Source organism: Lactuca sativa, chromosome 6, assembly GCF_002870075.4.
Source record: "Lactuca sativa cultivar Salinas chromosome 6, Lsat_Salinas_v11, whole genome shotgun sequence".
Lineage (NCBI taxonomy): Eukaryota > Viridiplantae > Streptophyta > Magnoliopsida > Asterales > Asteraceae > Lactuca > Lactuca sativa.
Window position 1 is genome coordinate 60,360,034 of NC_056628.2, and position 19,725 is coordinate 60,379,758.

The following is a 19,725-nucleotide window of genomic DNA, read 5'->3' on the forward strand; positions in this document are numbered from 1 at the left end:
TTCAAGCTGTTATGTATGTTTGGTATATGGTATTTTGGGGAAACTCATTAAGCTTTGTCCTTACAATTTTATGTTTATGGATTCATGTACTTTTGGCTCGAAAAGGAAGGGTCCGACATCATCGCATTGTATCCACCAGCATTCCGCATTTTATGACATGATTTGTACTATGATAATTATTTTTATACATTATCACTTTCTGGTGGATTTTGGAATGAATGAATGATATTTCTGTTAGTTTAAAAATAAAAATTTTACATAGTAATTTTTGGGATGTTACAAGTTGGTATCATAGCCTTGGTTTGAGAGATTCTGGCACACTCTCAAGTGTGTCTGAACTCAAACTAAGGAATTAGTAATCTTTTTGGAAGAAAATGGATTTTCCGAATAGATTTTTTTATAAAGAAAAGGGGGTGTGATGCGTGCAATTAGACCTGGCAATGAAGCGGGTTTTGACTCTGATGCCATCCAAACCCGTAAGAATTATATGGGTTTGGAGCGTAGTTTTTGATTCGTTTACCTGTTAACGATCCAAACCCGTTAACCCTTTTATTAAATGGGTCGGGTATGGATCATCACCGATCCGCTCCATTTATAACCCGCCCCATATAAATTTTAGAATTATACATTTATATTTTATACATCTTAACGTTTAATTTTAATTCCAATCAAAAGTCCAAAGGGCAAAGGCCAAAGAAAAAAACGCTTTTACATAGGAATCGATAAGTCAGTTTCTAAACTTATAGACTTTTATCAAGAATCATAATGTCATTCAATTTATATTCATCAAAAAATCGTCATGTCTATTTCTAATTCAATTAATCATCTTTTAACATGAAAAAAGTTGGCAATTGCTATTCGCTATCACTACACCCGATACTCATAAATCAATTCAAAGTTGTTGCAATAGTGATTTTTAATTCTGATTGAAATTCTTCGAGTATGTAATGTCATTTTCTAAATCAATTTTTTTATTTAAAAAATGTTATTTTAAGTATTAAGATATAGTATACATTTTTTTATTTAAGACATTTTATTTTAGGAATTAGTTAAAATGTGTTTGATTATTTAAAAAACCTTTGGGTTACGGGGCGGGTTTGGATATTCGTTGATTCGGTGGATAAGGGTATGGGTCTGATTATTTAAAACCCTGCGGGTTACGGAGCGGGTTTGGATCGGATTTTGAAATTTGTTAAAAGGGTTTGGATCAAGGCCGATTCGCTCCAAACCCGCTCCATTGCCAGGCCTACGTGCAATCAGCCGCGCTCAAGTAAGTATTTCCAAAAATACCCATACATGTTTATTATTCGGTATATGTATATATGTATAACATGCTACATTAGGGCTAAGGATCTGCTTAGACTTGTATTATAGGATGCTAGGAGAGTAGGAGGGATGCCTTGTGTGTCGGTTGTATGACACTCTAGAACTACATGCTAGTATAGATTTCAGATGATCAGATAGAGTGACCTGGTTAAGTAGTGCTCTAGTTTAGAACTTAATGCTCAAATACTGCTTGCTTTACGCTTTTAGGGACTCCACTGGCGCCAACTAATTATTAAGCGAATACCTTAAATTAAATGTTGTGGGGATTAGATAATTTTTGAAGGTGAGGTTCAAACCTATCATACAACTCTTGTTTGAGTCCATCCGTTGTAGGGTGGGACCTAGCAGTCGGAAATTTTTTGGTGTCGGTAACATGTAATGTATTCGTGAGGTTGTTAGAAGGTATTAGAGGGAGTCTCTTCTGCAACTAATGGCAGAGAGTGGTGTGAGAGGAACCCTAGAAAAGCTTAGGAAATGTTTTAGTGCATAGGGCGCTCTATATCGGGATTAAGGTAATTGATAGTAGGGAAGTGAATTGGAGGAGTCGATACAATTCTTGAGGAAGGTATAGATAGGTGTCGAAGGTAGTATTAGGCCCATACTACTGAAAGCACATGATGTATACCCAAGACAAGGAAGACATTGATGATTTCAAGAAACTTCGAGAGTGTGAACCTCTCCGTGCACGTACTAATTGTTTATATATTGTGTTTCAGCATGGTGATGACACATGGTGGAGTAGGAGGTTCGGAATCTAGATATGGTTCGGGTTCGGGCATGGGCACTGAACCAACTGATGAGGGACTACGCAAGTTCATCTCATCCGAGATTACAAAAGGCATCCTTGATGCAACGTCGGTGATGTTCAAATCGATAAAGGAGGGTATCATTGAGTTGATGGAGGAGCGCTTCCAGACCTTCAGAGCCGAGTTGGCTGCAGGCAACATGAAGCCCGCATGCTCTCCTTCAAGGATTTCAAGGGATGCAGGGTGTAACATCCTGTCAATGAGGTATTTCCAAATTTAACCCTTAAGTATGAAGGTTTATGGTATTTAGCCCTTATGTATGAGCAATCTTGCAAAATGGCCCATAGTCGCATTTTTTTAATTTCAGGTCGAGGTCTAGTACGTTGGGCGTATATGCGGGGGTTTAGTACACATGGCGTACATTACGTACGTAGGGCGTACGTGCGAGGTTATCAAACCCTAAATTTAAGGGTTTGAACCCCATTTAAATATCTTTATGGCCTCCAACCTCATCTCTCATTAGCCTCCAAAACCTCCATTCGATTCTATCAAACCTTAGCCACTTGTTTGAGCATTCTTGTCCATGCATGTGTTTGATTGTCTTAATAGGTTAAGAGGGTGGGGTTTCTAGCATTTAGAACTTATTGGCCATGCTAAGACCATAAAGTTGGAGACTTTATGGTTAAGGATGATATTTGGGTCTTAGATCTGCATTTGGGTCGTGATAGCTTAACTAATAAGCTCTTAACTCATTAAGTGGTGAATCGATTGCATATGTTGGCGTACTATTTGGTATGCTGCAGGTACGCAGTTTGATCCCCGACTCCTAGGACAGTGAGTATGCCCCGCGTACATCCGAAGTACGCCTCACATATGAGGTCTTGGTCGACTCGGCTGAGTTGAATCGACTGATTTTGGTGATTTAACCGATTTTGACCAACAGTGTTTTGGGAAATTATTAATAATCTAGAATATGAAATGTTTTGATTATTAGGAGTAGGGTAGAGTTGGTTGTTGGAGCAGAGATTCATTCAGATTGTATATTGACTGAGAGGTGAGTTTTCCTCACTGTACTTATGGGTCGAAGGCACCAAGGTTGGCCCATTGGATTAAATATCATGGTTGTTGTATGTTATTATGCTAAGATATGTGTTTATTGGTTATGTGATTAGACTGATAGATCTGCAGGACTACCTGTGCTTGTTGTTATTGACTGATAATGTTATGTATCGATATGTTATGGTTTACTGGGTTGAGGCAGACTAGCTGAGACTGAAGGACAAGATACCCAGGGCAGTCCAGATAGACTGAAGGCCTACAGATGGTCCAATCATGAAGGCCCAGAGAGTGGTCTAGATAGGCTAAAGGCCTGGTGAGGTGGTTCAATCATGCTGAAGGCTCTGAATGCATGATATTGTTTGTTATGTTATGTGGTGGTACTTTGGGGGAACTCACTAAGCGTTGACTTACAGTTTTAGTTTTGTTTCAGGTACTTTTGAGGACCGTGGAAAGGCGAAGGCATGATCGTGCACATCCTTCGGTTTTATGTTATCTGGATTTTTGAGAAACACTTTAGGAACAATGGTTTTGTAAACATTATAGATTGAATTATTGTTTTTGAGAAGTTAAAATTTGTTGTGATTTTTTAGATGTTACAAGTTGGTATCAGAGCCTTGGTTTGAGCGAATTGGAAGAGGATTCATGTGAATCCAGACTCAAACTAAGGAATTACAAAAGTTTTAAAATTGTTTTAAGAAGGGACCAAGGAAGGTGTAACACCAAAAGTCTAGACGGCCAAGAAAGGAAAGAAAAACCCTAATTTTAAGGGACGACTTGGCGAGTCCAAGGAGGAACTCGGCGAGTCCGAGCGGGATCCGGGTCGAGGAGTAAGTGACCGACTCGGCGACTCGGCAAGTCTGGTCTGTACGAGGAAAACCCTAAATTCGGGACTTGGAGCCTATTTAAACGTCTCATTCTCTCCCCTAGGGTTCCTTTACTGCCTCTCTCACCCAGAACATCGAACCCTAAGTCTCCATTGTTGTGCATTCAAGCTTCCAAGCCATTTTTGGGTGATTTGAAGGAAGAAGAAAGAGGGGAATCATTGAAGCTTCAAGGATTGACCTTAGATCTGAAGTTTGGGGAGCCTTTCTGAGGTATTGAAGGTATTAAGTCGTTTCTTTCCTTTAGATCTTCTATGGTTGTGAGATTTGGGGCTTTTTAAGCCATAGTTAGTCATCCATTCGAGTGAGAAGCCGGCTCTGGAGTTGCTACTTCAGATCTAAGCATATTTTGGTCCTGAGAAGCATAAAGTATCTACCCATGAGTTGATTATGGAGCCTCTTTGCCTTAAACCCTAGTTTATGGTGTGTTTTTCCTAGATCTCCTTCTCTACACATAAAGTTTGCAACTTTACGTGAGGAATAGGCTTCGGAAAGGTAGATCTACAGTTTGGAATCCATGCATGACTCAAAAGTCCTTTGCATGTATGTAGATCTGAATGGACTCGGCAAGTCCTTTGAGTGGACTCGGCGAGTAGCATGAAGATGAGTAGGAACTCGACGAGTGGGATGAACAACTCGTCGAGTCAGATGAAGTTGGGCAGGAACTCGGCGAATTTGAAGAACAACTCGGCGAGTCTGTTAAAGGTTGCCTTGGACTCGGCGAGTCTGTTCTTGGACTCGGCAAGTCAGGTCGCGAAACCCTAAACCCTTCGAGTTGAGACTCGAATCAGTAAGTCGAGTGGAGACTCGGTGAGTCGGGCAGGTCAGAACTCGGGAATCGGTAAACTCGGCGAGTCATGGACTGACTCGGCGAGTCGAGTTGCGAATGGAAGGACTATGAACATATGAACTCGGCGAGTCAGTAGGGTGACTAGACGAGTAGGGTTGACCTGGAAGGTTGACCACGACCAGGACCTTGGCTTTGACCAGAGTTGACTTGGTTGTCTTTCGGAGGCCAGTTAAACTAAGTGTTGCATTGATATTGATAGCTCGGGGAGCTAGTGGAGCACGAGTTCAGAGAGTTGCCGGGTAGCAGCTAGTGGGATCATCAGTGAGTTCAGCCAGTGCAGGTGAGTTTCCCTTTTGTGTGAATGGGTTTACGACCACAATGCCGGCCCATGTAGTATTAGAAGACCCGGGGGTTAGCCCTAGGCACAGTATGCTAGTATGATATTCAGGATGTGGTCCAAGGACAGCGGGCTAGCGCCCAAGGAATGGTTTATGTGATAGTTTATACTTGTTGTCTGTGTGATACTTGTATGTGCCTGGTAGGGAAGTGAGTGTGGGCGAGGTCTTGTATCTCACCAATAGGAGAGTGTGGATGGTGTTCCACATCTCATTAGCAACGGATTAGGGGAGAGGCCCAAGTTAGGGAAAGAGTGAGTGTGGGCTGGGCCCGTATCTCACTATCAGTAGGAGCATGGACGGGGTTCCACGACTCATCAGTAGCAGGACAAGGGCGAGGCCCAGGATAGGAGAGGCCTTTGGCTAGGATCCGTTAGTATGTGTTTAGCTTCTGTGTTGTGATATGTTTATGTGCTATTATATGTTAGCGGGCGAGGCCCTATGACAGGCGAGGCCTAAGTGAAACAAATCTGTATCCGAGCGGGGCTCGAAGCCAGGCGGGGCCTGGAGCGGCGAGGCCGTTGTAGCGGGCGAGGCCCGAGGTAGGGGCGAGGCCTAGAATAGCAGGCGTGGCCCAATATGTGCAGTATGTGGTTATGCATGGTATGTGGTAGGTTGGGGAACTTACTAAGCTTCGTGCTTACGATTTTCAGTTTTGGTTTCAAGTACTTCCGGTAGCGGAGGAAAGAGCTCGGGGTGATCGCATGGCACACACCATAGATTAGACAGCCTGAGAATGTTTTACTCTAATAACGAACATGTGTTTTGGAAACTAATACTCTGGTTTTGTTTTGAATCGATAATTTTGCTTAAAGTAATGTTTTATTAAAAGAAATTTTTAGTCTTGAATTTTGGTATGTTACAAGTTGGTATCAGAGCCTTGGTTTGAGGGATTCGGGCATACTCTAGGGTGTGTCTGAACTCAAAGTAAGGGGTCGGATAAAAAGTTTTCAAAACGAAAAGACAGTTTTGTAAAAAGAGAGTTTTGAGAAAGAAAATAGTTTTAGAAAAGCATAAATAATTCAGAAAGGAAAGAACTATGAAAAGAGAAAAAGGGTGTGGTGCATGCAATCAGCCAAGCTCAAGTAAGTACCCCAAAATACCCATACAAGTTTATGTTATGAGTATCAGTTAGTAGAACAACATGCTAGATTAGGACTAAGGATCTAGGGAGGATGCCTTATGTGCCTATTATATGTGCTTTGACCTGCATGATAGTGTTGATTAGACAGTAGTAGGATAGCCTGTTTAGGTTATGCCTGAGTTTATGAGTTTGTGTTGCATGCTAGTTCAGATTCTTGCTATGTGGATATGATTACTTGAGTATGTTGTGGTTAGCTTTTCCCCTTGTCTGAATGATGCTTGCTTTGTGCAATATGGGATTCCGAGTGATGGGAGTTAGTCAGTAGGTGGATACGTCACGTCATATGTGATTAGGGTTGAATAATCTCAGAGTGCTGGATTTGGCCCTATTTCGCAGCTCTTGTTTGAGTCCAACCATTGTAGGGACGAGTCTTTTACTCGAAGGATTATCTGAACCTCGTCACATGTGATGGTATCCAGGTGATGGCTAATTGGCATCATAAGGAGACCTTCAGCATCTGAGGACTGGTTTGAGTTGAGTCAGAGGTTTCCCTAGGGAAAGCCTAGGATGAGATAGTGCTGGGAGCAGTAGTAGTGGATAAGGGACCTGGTGGAGTCAAAGCAGTTCCTGAGGAAAGTACGGATAGATGTAGAAGGTAGTATGGGCCCGTACTACTGAAAGCAGAGGATCCGTACTCGATTCGGGAAAGGCCGAGACAAGACCGGGAACCTGGTAGGGTGTGTGTTTGGTCTCGCAGCAGTGATGAGTATTCTGATAGTGGATGTATTATATTTTCAGCATGGTGACGTTGAGAGAGAGACCAGCGGGCGGATCAGGCGCCGGAGAGGGATCAGGCTCGGGTTCAGGAGCCGAGCAGCTCGAGGAGTGGATGAGGGAGTTGATATCAGCTGAGGTTACGTGTAGTATTCTAGATCAGACTCTTGTGATCTTTGGCACAGTCAAGGAGGGTATATTGGAGATTTTGGATGAGAGGCTGGGAGCCTTCCGTACCGAGATGATGGCATTGATGGGAGCACGTACCTTGACCTTTCGTGAGTTCAGGGCTTGCGGGGCACCAGATTATCATGGGGCTAGGGACCCCATTGCTAGCAGCAGATGGTTGGCTAATGTTGCCAACACGTTCCGTACGAGCCGGTGTCCTGAGGGGGACAAGGTCAGACTCACTTCCTGTCTTCTGAAGGACAGAGCGAGGGATTGGTGGGAGGAGATTGGTCATGCGTTGGGGGATGATGCCGCGTTGGACGCGATGACTTGGAGCGATTTCTCGGCCAGGTTCAAGGCGGAGTTTTCGCCAATTATTAAGGTGCAGCAGTTGGCACGGGAGTTTCAGGATTTGACGCAGACCACTGAGACTGTGGCGGAGATCACCGCCAAGTTTAGGGAGAGGGCTCTTCTTGTACCGCAGTATGTCGCGGATAAGGAGATGAAGAAGGCCCGATATCATGAGATGTTGAGGGATGACATCAGGGAGTTCGTGAGCAGATCCAGCTATAAGACGCTGGAAGATATGATTTCTCAAGCTAGAGAGAGGGAAATTGATTTGGAGCAGATCCGGAAGAGGAAGCCGGATGAGGTTCAGGTATCCGTGGGTTCAAGCAAATGGCCCAAGAGATCGGATTCGAGATCGAGGGATTATCGGGACCGCAACCGGTGCGGGAAATGTGGAAGGGCGCATAGGGGTGCGTGCAGGAGTGGTAGCGGTGGTGAGTCTGGCTGCTTCAAGTGCGGTCGGACTGGTCATTTCAGCAGGGATTGTACTGTTACCACCACACAGGGATCAGACTTGATATGTTTTGACTGCAATCAGCGGGGCCACAAGAAAGCCCAGTGCCCCAGTATGTTTTCAGCAGGACGGGTGATGACACCTTCCCCTGTAACTTTGAGGATCACATACGGCCGTCAGGACCATGCAGAGGCGCCTGCGGTAGGAGGCAAGGCTTTTCAGATGGCTACCTTGGAGTCGCGAGCAGCGTCGGACGTTGCAGGTATGCGAATTCCGTTTTCAGTTCTTTTATTTGTGCATGATTATATTGTTATGGTTTTGCGTCCATTTTGGTATGAGTATAGTATTACGGTGTGGCTTGCTTGTGATTATGTTATATTCCATCTGCATACCTTGGATATTTGTATGGTAGTTAGGGGATGTGACCTATTGGATAAGGTAACATAGGATGCAGTAACTGTAGCATGCTTGGGAGGGACTTGGTATGTCTCGCTAGTTTGGAGTGGTATAGTTTTAGAGATGGATTGGTTAGATCCCTGGCTACAGTAAGCTTGGGATCCTCAACAGCTTGATTATGGAATGGTAGCAAGGATTGTGATTTCTTTTGAGTATTGAGCAGCAAGGGGTAAGCAGGATCGAAGTGGGGGAGAATCCTCCGAGGGTGCAAAGGTAGGAGCACGCAGACCCAGAATGAGTGCGCAACCTCCGAGAAGGAAAAGAAGTAGTTCTGCGTTCGATGGATCGAGGAGTTCAGGGTTGGGAGTTTGAGAACCCCCCCCCCCCCCCCTCAGCTAGTGCATGTATTGGTGATGGTTAGTATGTGGTTGGGGATTTAGGTTGGAGGATCGCCTGTAGGACTCGAGTGAGTCAGAAGGAGGATCTTGAGAACTGATAGCATGGGGCGCTTTCGTTCTAGCAGTCAGTGGTGGAAAGTGTTGTGAGACTGCGGGTAAGCCGTAACATTCCATAGTAGCTTCGTTGGCAGAGTTGGGGCGAGGCCCTTATCTCCTAGCGACCAGTTAGGGACCTTAGTGTCAAGATAGGGGATCGGGGATCCCAGGATTGTAGTGCCTGAATGGCAGAATAGATTGAGCAATTATAGGTGGTCGAAGTTTCTCCGAAGTTGCTGCAAGCAACTAGGAGTTGTGTTAAGTCTAGCGACCGGTGGGAGCCGGTAATCCAGATATTGGTAGATTGGTAAGGACCAGGGTGGTCTCAGTTCATCCGGAAGGCATATATGGAATAGCAGAATATTCAGCCACTAGCAGTGCACGTAAGCATCCATGGTGGGATTCAGTTAGTTGATTGTGGAGTGCTCGACACCAAATTATAGTAGAAAGAAATGTCCAGTGGATACTGGCGATAATGACCCGTACTGGAAGTAGCGGGAATAATGGATTGGTGAAGATAGGATCTTCACAGTGACAGAGGAAATAGTTGGTTATGGAGCATCGCCTTGGGAAGGCGAGCGAATCATGTAAGGAAAGAAGGGGTGAACCCCTATGAGTTCAAGTGCAGTACTCGGAGAGTACCAGAAGGATTGTCGGTTGAGTAAGTTGTGTTTCTAAATTGTTCAGGGTCAGGGTTGACTCGAGGTTTTTATCCGCGAGGATTATGTTAGTCAGAATGACCGGGTGGAAGACCATCGAAGGTAGGCAGCTCGTGTTGGGATAATTGGTGGGTATTGGAAACAGATCGCTGGCGGTTGGCCATAGCAAAATTCGAGGACGAAGTTTAGTTTAAATGGGGGAGAGTTGTAACACCCAAAGTCTGGAAGGCCAAGAAAGGAAAGAAAAACCCTAATTTTAAGGGACGACTCGGTGAGTCCAAGGAGGAACTCGGCGAGTCCGAGCGGGATTCGGGTCGAGGAGTAAGTGACCGACTCGGCGACTCGGCCAAGGAGACTCGGCGAGTCTGGTCTATACGAGGAAAACCCTAAATTCGGGACTTGGAGCCTATTTAAACGTCTCATTCTCTCCCCTAGGGTTCCTTTACTGCCTCTCTCACCCAGAACATCGAACCCTAAGTCTCCATTGTTGTGCATTCAAGCTTCCAAGCCATTTTTGGGTGATTTGAAGGAAGAAGAAAGAGGGGAATCATTGAAGCTTCAAGGATTGACCTTAGATCTGAAGTTTAGGGAGCCTTTCTGAGGTATTGAAGGTATTAAGTCGTTTCCTTCCTTTAGATCTTCTATGGTTGTGAGATTTGGGGCTTTTTAAGCCATAGTTAGTCATCCATTCGAGTTAGAAGCCGGATCTGGAGTTGCCACTTCAGATCTAAGCATATTTTGGTTCTGAGAAGCATAAAGTATCTACCCATGAGTTGATTATGGAGCCTCTTTGCCTTAAACCCTAGTTTATGGTATGTTTTTCCTAGATCTCCTTCTCTACACATAAAGTTTGCAACTTTACGTGAGGAATAGGCTTCGGAAAGGTAGATCTACAGTTTGGAGTCCATGCATGACTCAAAAGTCCTTTGCATGTATGTAGATCTGAATGGACTCGGCAAGTCCTTTGAGTGGACTCGGCGAGTAGCATGAAGATGAGTAGGAACTCGACGAGTGGGATGAACAACTCGTCGAGTCGGATGAAGTTGGGCAGGAACTCGGCGAATTTGAAGAACAACTCGGCGAGTCTGTTAAAGGTTGCCTTGGACTCGGCGAGTCTGTTCTTGGACTCGGTGAGTCAAGTAGCGAAACCCTAAACCCTTCGAGTTGAGACTCGAATCAGTGAGTCGAGTGGAGACTCGGTGAGTCGGACAGGTCAGAACTCGGGAATCGGTAGACTCGGCGAGTCATGGACTGACTCGGCGAGTCGAGTCGCGAATGGAAGGACTCTGAACATATGAACTCGGGAGTCAGTAGGGTGACTCGACGAGTAGGGTTGACCTGGAAGGTTGACCACGACCAGGACCTTGGCTTTGACCAGAGTTGACTTGGTTGTCTTTCGGAGGCCAGTTAGACTAAGCGTTGCATTGATATTGATAGCTCGGGGAGCTAGTGGAGCAGGAGTTCAGAGAGTTGCCGGGCAGCAGCTAGTGGGACCATCAGTGAGTTCAGCCAGTGCAGGTGAGTTTCCCTTTTGTGTGAATGGGTCTACGGCCACAATGCCGGCCCATGTAGTATGAGTAGAAGACCCGGGGGTTAGCCCTAGGCACAGTATGCTAGTATGATATTCAGGACATGGTCCAAGGACAGCTGGTGGGCGCCCAAGGAATGGTTTATGTGATAGTTTATACTTGTTGTTTGTGTGATACTTGTATGTGCCTGGTAGGGAAGTGAGTGTGGGCAAGGTCCTTTATCTCACCAATAGCAGAGTGTGGATGGTATTCCACATCTCATTAGCAACAGATTAGGGGCGAGGCCCAAGTTAGGGAAAGAGTGAGTGTGGGCTGGGCCCGTATCTTACTATCAGTAGGAGCATGGATGGGGTTCCACGACTCATCAGTAGCAAGACAAAGGCGAGGCCCAGGACAGGCGAGGCCTTTGGGCAGGATTCGTTAGTATGTGTTTAGCTTATGTGTTGTGATATGTTTATGTGCTATTATATGTTAGCGGGCGAGGCCCTATGACAGGCGAGGCCTAAGTGAAACAGATATGTATCTGAACGGGGCTCGAAGCCAGGCGGGGCCTGGAGCGGCGGGGCCGTTGTAGCGGGCGAGGCCCGAGGTAGGGGCGAGGCCTAAAATAGTGGGTGTGGCCCAGTATGTGCAGTATGTGGTTGTGCATGGTATGTGGTAGGGTGGGGAACTCACTAAGCTTCGTGCTTACAATTATCAGTTTTGGTTTCAGGTACTTCCGGTAGCGGAGGAAAGAGCTTGGGGTGATCACATGGCACACACAATAGATTAGACAGCCTGAGAATGTTTTACTCTGATAACGAACATGTGTTTTGGAAATTAATACTCTGATTATGTTTTGAATCGATAATTTTGCTTAAAGTAATGTTTTATTAAAAGAAATTTTTAGTGTTGAATTTTGGGACGTTACAAAAGGATGTGATTTGTACGATCAGCCGAAGCCAGAAAGGATACCCCAAGTTACCATACTATTATTTGATATGATGTTTATGTTAGAACAACATGCTAGTGATAGGCTAGGGATCTTCAGGAATAGCATGATAGAATTGTCTGATATATGATGCCCGATAGCCTAGGTTTATTTCTTTTATGGAATTGACATCATTACTATAGTTGCTCACTGTATGCATCATAGTTGTACGTAACTAAGATTTTATAGTCTAGGAATGTTTGGTTTAGCCTTATTTCTTGTTCATGTCTGATGAAGGGCTTAGGGTAGAATTAAGTATTCGATTGTCTATAGGATCCAATGTTATGTATGATTAGCATACTAAAGTGCTACTGGGTTGGTGGAAGTTTCATGGGTTATTATTTGTGTGAGCATAAAGTTAGAGGAGAAATGTTTATCCACTCTTAAAAGGGCGATGATAGGATGTATGCATATCCTAGTTGTTGTATTTATTCGGGTGACTGTGATGATCTTTGAGACAAATACGGGTAGGTGTGGAAGGTAGTATGGGCCGATACTACTAAAAGCATAGGACGTGTATGCATTAAAGGAAGTCACAAACCCCAAGGGTTTGTCTGTCTAGAATGGTTGTGGTTATATGGATTGTGGAATTCTGATATGCTCTAGTTTATTTTCAGTATGGTGTTCACGTGGGGAGTAGGTTTTGGATATGGAGCGAGCGGCCAGGATGGGTCGAGGATGATTGATGACCAGATTCGAGAGGTCATCGCCAGTGAGGTAGTTGATGCTGTCTAGCGATCTATGTCGTGGATGTTTGGGTCTATGATTGAGCTCTTTGATGATTAATACACTGCTCTTTAGGAGGCTGCCACTGTTGTAGCTACCATAGTTGTTGCTGCTGCTGCGGGGATTGGTGGGGGGAGAGCCTTCCAATATCGGGACTTCGACAACACAAAGCCCCCAAAGTTAGATGGATTTTAGGACTCGATCATGGCAATGAGGTGGTTATATGATGTGGAAGGATGTTTCTTCACATGTTCTTGTCCTGCTGACCAGAAGGTCGAGTGTGCCCTGAACCTTCTTCGTTTAGGTGTGAAGGATTAGTGGACATTGGTTACTGGCTCGTACACTCATGAGCAGAGGGCTACTATTACCTGGGAGCAGTTTGGTGAGATGTTTCACTCGAGATATGTCCCTTTAGTAGAGAGGGAGAGGATGGCTCAGGAGTATCTGGATTTGAGGCAGGGGACGGAGATGGTGACTAAGATCACCAAGATGTTTACGAAGAGGGCTCTTTTTCTGCCCTGAGTTTGTTGCTTATGAGTAGGCTCAGATGACCCGATACTTAATTATGCTTAAGACGGATATCCGCCAGATTGTGTCCACTCAACAATATGGTTCACTCATTGAGTTATAGGAGGTCGCGAGGAGGTGGGAGATTGAGATGAGGAATGAGCAGCGGAAGCGGGTACCTACTTTCGGAACCGGAACCACCTCGGAACTGTCGGTTCTGGAACTGGAACTGCCTTAGGCGGTTTCGGTTCCGGTTCCTAAAGTCTAGGTACCACCTTAAGCAGTTCTGGTTCCAATTCTCATTTTTACAAAACCGATACCCGCTGTATACCCGCCAGTTCCGGTTCCAATACCGGGTACTCGGAACCGGCGGTTAACTGGAACCGGTACCGACGGGTATCCGCCTTTTTTCTAAAAAATATATATATCTAATTTTTATATTTTGGTGATTTTATATTAAAAAAATAGGGAAAAGTACTTATACGTACCTTAGTCGTTTTTAGGGTTTTTGTGATCCTTTCTGACAAAATAACGCCGACACCCTAGACTCTCTTCATCTCGTCACTCTCCCCTCTCAAACCAGTCATCTTTGTCGCTCACATTATCGATTAACTAGAAATACCACATCGATCTCTTTTCAATCGTCATCTGCCCAAGTTTTGCTTTGATTCAATTGTTCAAGGTTTTCTATTAGTGTATCGTTTTTCCGAATTGTAGCGAGTTTATGCTTTATATCCCCCCGCACCCCTAATTTTGCTTCCTGATTGAGTCACCTGAGGACTATTTTTTCATTATTCTCTCCATTTTCGGCGCCAATACCATCGTTAACCGGTATCTATGGTGTTGAACAAGGGATTGAGATCATGCGCTTCAAAGCTGTTTGTCTCTGCCGAGTCATCTGTCGCTAATTCTGATAAAATCCCTTCCCTAATCTCATTTATAAAATTCTAGGTATAACTGCCCCTCGATATAACATTGAATTATGGTATGTGCTAAATTGTTTATATTTTGCAACTCCTTCTTCATTGTCTAATCTGATTGGATTTTTTTGAACACCTCCAAAATTTACATATGTATTCAAGTCTATAATGTCTTTATTATAGCATATATTCACCATATACACTGAAGGTTATCTAACTTTGTCATTAAGTATATAAGCTCACCTATATCTTATTTATGCAGTATTCTTGGTGTTGTTGACATCTTTTATTGCTCATTTCCTTTGCAGATGCGGAACAAGGTGAGCATTGTAGGATTGCACGATAAAGGTTTGACCTAAATTCTCCATATATTTTTGATAGAAATAGTCAATGGTAACATGGATACATAACTTTTTTTCAATAAGAATTACTTTAGTGTTCATATGTAAACCTGCAATTCTTGAGTTTGAAGTTTTGAGTTATGAAAAAGAGACTGGTGAACTACTAAGCAGGAACAGGTTAATACTTCTTGAATTATTTATATAGAAATAAAAAGTGTCTACAAAAGCTATCTATTTGTCACAGTTAGTTTTTATTTATATTTTTTACTCTTCAGAACAATGATTTTTGGTGTGTTTGGTGATTATAGTTGATTTCTTTTTCATGTCCAGTTTATTTCCTGTCTATCAATTTTTATTTATAATAAAGTATGTACATCATTATTCCAGGAACCAGTGGCAGCTGTTGTAATTATGGCATGCAATCATGTGAACTATAAACCATTTCCATATTTCATTTTTATTTAGTTCTTTTGAAACTTACCATGGTTCTTTATATAATTGTAGCTTATGAGGGTGTATGATGCTCTTATGTGGTCCCTTGGTAAAGTTCTGAATACTCCAGAGGTATGCGTGTATACATTGGGTTTGCATGCGGAGGACTGAATAATGAGAGTATAATGACCATGTACCCCTTTGTGTGAAAATGTTGTTGAAGAAAAAATGATTAATTATTTCTTTCTTTTGTTTTGTTAGTTCCTTCAATGATAAACCTATAAATGGGGGTGACTATTGGGCCGATTGGAACAAAACTATTTGAGAAAGAGCAAGATGATCTTCTAGCCGACTTAAAAGACATACCAAAGGAGTTATTATGGGACTGGACACTTTTCATATGTTACTTCCGTCTGTGAATATCATTACCTTTCATATCGATTTATATGTTGATATTTTTGATATTTTTAATTATTGGTCTTTTCGATGTTGTTTTATAGTTTGTAGTTTGTTATTTTTATTGTTGCTATTTTGGATCTTGCTATTGTGCTAAGTTAAAAGTGGGAAATGTTTTTAATAGCTTGTTATTTAAGAGTTCAAACTTTTGTAATTGTTTTGGTTTTATATCTTGTATTTATATTGTTTGTATAGGTTAATTTAACATAATTTACATGGCATGTATAAAATAAAAAGTTTTAATACTCAAGAAGTCGGGTACCCGGAACTGTAACCGGTTCCGGGAGCGGTTCTAATTTTCTAGGAACCGGTGTAGGCGATTCTGGTTCCAATACCAAAAACTTAAGAACCGCCGGTTCCGGGAGCGGTTCCGGTTCCAGCTAAAATAGGTGGGTACCCGGTTATGCTCATCCCTAATTGAGATGAAGCTCCAGTCGAAGGACTTGATGTAGATCCTTGTGTAGTCGCAGCCTGCAGTAAAGCTGTTCAATCCTGCTGATTCGGGGTCAAAAGGATAAAGGGGAAACACTTGTGGGAAGTTCGGCAAGGTTCATGAGGGTTCTTTCTGATCATCTTCTGGATGCCAGAAATGTGGCAAGGAGGGCCACTTTGCGAGGGATTGTCACCAGCTGGCCAAGTACCGAGTGCCAGGATTTGTTATCATTGTGATCAGGTTGGCCATGTGAAGGTCAACTGTCCGTTGCTCGCCGCCAAGCCAGCGCATGCTCCAATGCCAGCTACTTTAAGGATCACCAATGGATGCCAGGGCAGGGCAGAGCCCCTGATGGTTTGAGGTCGTGCTTTCCATCTTATCGCCGAGGAGGCTAGGGCGGCGCCAGACATCGTTACTGGTATGTTTCTATTTATATTTTTTTGAGTTATTTTATGATATGCCTATGTTTATGATTCTATTAGGTACCTTCTTAGTGAGCTCTTTTCATGCTCTTGTGCTTTTTGACTTTGGTGCGAGTCGATATTTTATATCCCAGGCGTTCAATAGTGATGGGTTTTTAGCATTCTAACACTCCTATGGTGTACATGCAACCCTATATACCTTGGATCTATGTTTTCTCTATTATACATGCAAATATCAATTTTCCAAGGTATCATCCTAACTAGCATATTATGGAGTATATACAATATGAAATATAGTTGAATGGCATACGTTTTGTTGTAGCTTGATTCCTTGGACCTTAAAGAGCTTAGTGCCCCAAATGTTGCACCTCAAATGGTTCACACAACACCACCAAAAACATGGAATAACTTGAGAGAAGTATCCTTCACTCAAAATTGGCTAGCCCTTATGTGTCTATCACTAGTCACTCCTTAGTGCCAATTTCATGAGCTATGAGGCTTCTTATATAGTTGCACATTATGGTTACACCATGTAACTCATGACTTTCCATATTCCTCATGATCCATGGGTTTTAACCTCCATGGAGTATCCATGGGTCACCACATGGGTTTAGCCCAATATGAAGAACTATGGATTATAAGCCCACTTTATAAGAATGCATGATTTACCAAATCAATCCCCATTTATTTAATTAGTCTCTTTTGATCACAAAATTAATTCCAAACTAATTCTTAATCAATACTAATTAAATAATATGATTTCATATTAATATATTAGAACTTATAATATATTAATAAATCATAAATATCCTCTTCCAACAAAAGTCTATCCAAATTGTTCCGATGCCATGCAACCCAAATGGACCATGCTACTCGTGGGTCAAGTACATACCGATAATCGTTATGGGCTTAGACACCTAATCCAATAGTCTCCCACTTGGATAAGTCTAATAACTATTATTGCAAGCATGACTCCAACCCAACTAGAAATCGTAGCTCTTAAAAGCCGTTGTTGAACTTTGATCTAGCCAATGGCGTGTCCATTAGATAAGGGATCATATTCCTCCATTTTGGATATCATATGGACTGAGAAATGGATTATAATCATTCTCTCTGTCCATCTGTTGTTTCCTGATTTCCGACTTATGACGACCGACTAATTGAACAAATCAAATCAGTCCAGGCTTGGCTAAGCACTTAGGAGTGTTATCACTAAATCATCGATGGGCCCATATATATCGCTTTTATCCACATAGGGTAAAAGGAACAGATAAAATTTGACCCGAATGCTCGCTGTACTTACTCATCAAATTACACACAACGATATGTTTTATAACAACCATGTTACTGGTGCGTTTACCTATGTCAATGTGCAATCGACTCGCAACTACAACTCACCCATCTCCATTTAAAGAATATAAAATATTATCGTCTCATGATCACTCGTGATAAAATCCATGAAGTGATTCAAATGAGCGTGGGTTGAATTCAATACTCGAATCTTATTCCAGGATTACTCATGAACACTGCAGCCACTTTGTCCTAGACAAACTACATACCTATTCATGACAGTCTTGCCCCAATACCTACTTCCAAAGTATGACCGACTGTGGACGGTTTGAATAAACTAGTTATTTGGGAAGTCAAAACATGCAAAGTGAAACACAAAAATAATACTAATCCTATATGGCCCAAAATTTTTTGAGTCATATTGATTACTCATTATTCATTGTATAATGTTTAAAATAATCAACTTAATACTTAAAGTTAAAACAATAGTCATGCCATGCTCCAAGCATGCACATTATGTTAGTCTAAACAATAGTTATGCCATGCTCCAAGCATGCACACTATGTTTGTCTATGGTCCTTACTTTGTGAAATAGATCAATTGAAAAACATTTCAATAATGCTCATTTCACCATTTCAAACTCTTATTGCAAGTGTAAGAATTCCAAATTCTTGTCACTGCTAGAAAGTGTTAGATTCTAAACTATCATGCATTGGTTATTTTGTAATTTCTAGGTACCAAAAGTCACAAAGACTTGACCAATGATATTACAAAATATTCCTTTGGAGATTGTTACAGGATAATTCCATGGAAATGAAGTCTCAAATTCAAAGTACATTTCTTTGAATATCCTTCTTGCATAAAAGTTTCTAACATCCTCATCTATTCTTCAACTCCCAATATGGAAACATTCCATATTTTCCATACGACAATTCATTATTAATAGACTCCTGTCTATTCATAATAATGTCAATATGGTCCATCCATTGCTATACTTCAAACTGTACTTTAAGCGACCAATCTTTGGCGAACCTTAGATTGTCCTTAACAGTTGTTTAACCACTTTAGTCATATCCGATTCTATTCCTTTTTCCCTCTTAATGCCCTAGGCATTTGGAAAATTTAGAACACGAGAATATTATAGCTATGCAATCGATCCTATACACGAAGCATATGGGATACGATTCATAATGTCTAACATAAAGACATGATACTTAATCAGTCTTTTGCTATATTTTTTTTATTTGCCATGTTCTCACAATTCAAATTATGAAAAGGGATGCCGCAATCATAATCAAAATTTGAGAACGCAATTAACATTTCCATATATAGAATTTCCTTATGTTGAACCATTCCAACATATTCATATATATTTGACTAAATATGATTAAAATCTCAATCTAAGCTTTTAGAATTGAAATGAAGTACAATTTCCTCTCCCTTAATTATAGCAAAACACCTTTTCAAACTCTATAACTTGCAAATTGAAACTTTTGTTTTCTATAATTAATATTACTAACTTGCAACATGTACCATAATTGATTATGCTCCCACTAGCATAATAATTATTATCTTACTAGCATAACACTTATGCTCCCACTAGCTTTGACATGTATTCAAAAATCAGTTGGACTTCTAGAAATCAATACTTATTGATTTTCTTACCAAAGTTCAGATTTCTGATATGAGATGCTTTGATAAGACTTTATCTAGGCTTCTCAAACTCATACACCTTTCCTTAGATAGCTCTCATGTGTGTCTAAACTATTTAAGAACTTACAGCAATAAGTCTCCAATGTTTAGACCTTTTTGACATTTCTCACAATTCGGATTATGACAAGGGATGCCGTAATCATAATTGAATTTAAGAATGCAAATACCACAATTTCAATCTTCTTAAATCTACTTAGTGAAAGCATTTCCTCACCATCATTTACATGAATTGGAGAGAAACCTTATGACACTTAGATTTTATCGTGTATGTGTTCCTATCCATGTGAATTTGTCATAACCATAATCACAAGACAATGTTTGTGACAAATCCAAACTCATATGAACTGAACTTGCTCAATCTTAATTTCTTGTCACTTGGCATCACAAGGGTTTGCCATTGCTTCCAAGCTGT